The sequence below is a fragment of the Myotis davidii genome, unplaced genomic scaffold (genome assembly GCF_000327345.1).
Source record: "Myotis davidii unplaced genomic scaffold, ASM32734v1 scaffold663, whole genome shotgun sequence".
NCBI classification, from domain to species: domain Eukaryota; kingdom Metazoa; phylum Chordata; class Mammalia; order Chiroptera; family Vespertilionidae; genus Myotis; species Myotis davidii.
In genome coordinates, this window is record NW_006295816.1 from 56,719 (window position 1) to 60,733 (window position 4,015).

Genomic DNA, 4,015 nt, shown 5'->3' on the forward strand with positions numbered 1-4,015 from the left:
CCCTGAGCCCCGCCCTCTCCCCCCTCGCCACGCCCCTCTGTGCCACACCACGCCCCCGCGCTCCACCCCCTCCCTCGCCACGCCCCCGGGGGTGCCCGTGTGGGGAGCGAGGGGCGGAGCTAGCCTGGGGTGGGGCGTGGCGAACGACCGCCCCGCGCCCGAGGTCTCTCCTGAGGTCAGTCTCCCCTCCCTCTGGTGTCCTTCGGGTCCGAAGGCTCCTGGGAGCCAAAGACGGAGAGGGGAAGGAGGGGTGACTTGACCCTCCCGCTCCACACCAAACTCACTCCAGCCCGGCTCGCCTCGCTTCCCGAGCAAGGGCTCGGAGGAGAGCCAGCAGGGGCCACGGCTTCCTCGCCCTGGCAGGGCCTTCCCAGTCCCCACCCTCCCTGCCCCCATTCTGATGTCCTGCCGGCCTGGGGTGCAGCCCGTGACCTCCTCGACCCCCCTGGGCAGGGCGGCACGGCCAGCGCCACTCCTGCCTGTGACCTTGGGAAGCCCTCCTCCCCCCACTCCTGGTCTCCAACGTGAAGCCAGTGGCTGTCTGCGCCAGGGCCTTTGACCTTGGAAAGGATGGTGTAAGCCTAGTCCCGAGGACCTCCCCGAGGGGAGGGACCAAGGTTCCGCCTGTAACAAAGGAACCCACTGTCTGACCGGTACCCCTCCGACCGGACCGCCAGGCCGGTGCCCCGTCACTTGCTGTAGCACGCGGTTTCCAGGGGTGACACTGGGCCACCTCTGCCTCTCACTGCTGAGAACACTTGGGCAGAAGGGCCTGTCCGAGGCAGTGCAAGAGCAGAGCAGCCCACCAACCCCCCGCAAGTCTGGGGCTGTGGCAGGCACGCCCCATCCTGCCGGGCTGAAGAGAGAGCCTGGTGGAGGGGGTGCGTGGCCAGGTCCAGGGTTCTAGCAGATGAGCAGGCTCTTGGAGGGTCTGTGGGTCCCCTGACACATGAGAGTGGGCAGGCAAGGGGGTCTTTGGGGCTTGGGAGGAGGGGCTCAGGGCTGGAGAGGGCCTGTGGCCACATGTGGAGAGAGCAAGGTCACCCGGGAACATGTGGGCTCACCACTTGCAACCAATGGGGAAGGCAGATCCCTAAGCAGGAGGGTCTGGCCTTGTGCTGGGTGCCTCTGTGGCAGCCCTGACCCTCTCTGGGCCTCAGTTTCCTCAGCAGCACCTGTAGCTGAGGGAAGGCAGTGCTGCCTGGGCTCAGGCAGGAAGGGAAGGGCCCGTCAGCTTCCTCCCCAGAGTCCAGACTTCCTGTCCCACCACATCCAAGGGAATTGGAAACTGGGGGTCAGTCTTCCCTCACTCTCCACTCACTGGGTGACCTCATGGGCAATGCCAACTTCAGTTTTAGTATCTGCCAGATTGAGCAAGACCTGCCCAGCCTCTCCCTCAGCTCATCCTGAGCTTGGGGCCGGGTGATGTGTAGTGCCCCGGAGAGCGCCCTTTACTGGTCCACCTACCCTCGGCACCTACAACCCAGCCAAGGGCCCTGTCCAATCCCACCCACTCCTACACCCCTGCACACATATACGATGCCACAGTACTGTGGTGGCGTGTACACTCGTGCCACACAGACTCATCCACTACAGAACTCACTAGCAGAGCTCCATGTTGCACAAGTCAGTGGCAGCCCTGCACATGGGCATATGTGTGCACGTTCACACGGACACAGACGTATACACTCTGGAGTGTGCACACCGAGACCCACACCCAGGCACATACAGAGGCAAGTGCAAAGTGCACGTGCACTCTTTTGTACGCAGATGCTGTGGGACAGAGCGCATGCTTACGCACACATAGGTGTCACCCAGCCCAGCACAACCCCAGAGCTACTCTGAGCCAGGCCTGGGGCCAACATGGTCAGAGACTGCCAGCTCCCAGCAGGCCCCAGCCCCTTGTCCCAGGCCCTGGCTGCTCAGCCCAGGCTACGTTCAAGATGCCCCAGATCCAGGCTAATTCTGACTTGGGGGATCCCTGCTTCCTACCTCCTGTTCCCCCAGAGCTAAATCTCGAGCCCTGGGGTTTCAGGCTCCAGGAGAGAACCCCCACAGTGTTCCCTGGCCACTCTGAATGGACTCTGCTCATGGCTTCCAACCCAGAGGCCCTGGAAGCTGGACTGGGTTCCTACAGGAAACCCACAGGAGCTAAAAATAGTACACAAGGGACAAATAGGGCTCTGCAGGCCAGCATTCACGCCACACGCACCGCCCGCATGGAGAGGAAGCTGCCTTCCAGGGAGGCTGGGCGGGGGAGCCTGAGGCCCAAGCTCCACCCCTGCATCCACCCCCCCCCGCCCCCCCAGATCTGATGGGCCCAACTGGGGGCAGCGGGTATGGGGAATGGAAATCTCATAGGAAGTAGAAACCATACTGGACAGTGGGCAGATGCCTGAGTGTCCTTAGGCCGGGCACAACCCCTCTCTGGGCCTCGATTTTTCATGAGGCAACAGGGGAGAGGAATAAAAAGATGGATAAGGCATTAGCTTTCAGGATGTGCCTCTCACCATGGTGTTTACTTTAGGAAATAATGCAAATATTCGTCAATAGGGTGTTATTGAACAGTATCGTTGGGTTTCTATGCAGTGCCTTGAGCAACGACAACAATATCAGAATGACTAGCATTTACTGTGATGTGCAGGTCCCACGATATTGCCGTCATACCCATTTTACAGATGACGGGCTGAAGCTCAGAGGTTAAGTAGCCCACTGAGGGCTCACAGCTCTCAATATCATTGCACCCCAGAAGTCTTAGTTCTAAGCATTAAAGCATTAAAAACCGTAGAGATTATAAAGCATAAAGATACAAATTTACAAGAAACATTTCAAAGTTTAATTACTTAAATTTTTTCTATGTTAATCTAGTTTAGTAAATTATGGAGAATAACTTCATTTCAGTCCAACTTTTGCCATCTTCAGAGGGCCAGAAAAGTCCTTTCAATAATTAAACTTTCAAATGGTGTCTCCTGTAGCTTTACACCTCTGAGGTTATTAAAGCTTAAAACTGCACTGGCAGTTTCAGGATGCCTGTTATTCTACGTCAGTTTGACGTCATCGCCTGTGTGACGGTTTTCGGTGGTGGATGGGGTGGAGGGGAGATCTGTGAAGCTGTGCTGGGCAGAGAGCCTGGGGAAGGTATATGATAGACAGCACGTGTGGCTCAGGAGCAGACGGGAGCCCCTGAGAGCAGAGGCCGTCCCGGGGGACCGTTGGGACACACAGGATTGTGCTCCCTCTCAGATTTCTTCATCAGGCTTGCCCTGCTTCTTGGATGGAAAGATGGTGAACTTTATAGGAAAAAGCGACACCCCTCCCTCCTGGGCTGAGCGGTCCTATCAAGTAGTCAGCACCCCCATAACAGTTCATGCATGTAATCCTCCATCAGTCCTGTGAGGACCGTCTGGCCCTCTCCGTCCCATAGATGAGGAAATCGAAGCGCAGAGGCCACTGCTAGGTTCACTAACCCCAGCCCAGCCAAGTCCTCCCTGACCCTGTATCCCAAGGGTGACCCCATGCTCCTGACTAGTCAGTGTGTCTTTCCCTGGCCTGGCCCACGACAGATGACATGAGGGAGTGGAGAGCAGACAGAGAGCTCTGAATGCCTGGCCAGAGCAAGCCTGGGGAAGATGGGGTGGCCCAGCCCCCAGACTTGGCCACCCACTGTTGAGAGCCTCCTCAGGAGGCCCCTGGGCCAGCCGTGCCCTGCCCACGGCTTTCCTGGTTTCCTATGGTGGTGCCATCTCCCAGGCCTGACTCCTGTGGGTGTCTGAGGCTGGCCCTCCACCCTCCGCTGCAGCCTTCCCTGGTCCTTGCTCATTATGGCACCTCCCAGCAGAGCCCCCAAGGCTCTGGGTCTATAGGGTCCCAGTTCTGAGGGCGGGCCCAGGGCCCACAGCACCCCTGCCTGACAGGTCTCCCCTGGTGTTCCTGGGGATGAGGGACGCACTCAGAGGCAGGAGATGCATGATAATGGAATAAAGGGAGGGAGGAGGGAGGCAGGAGGAGGGAGGAG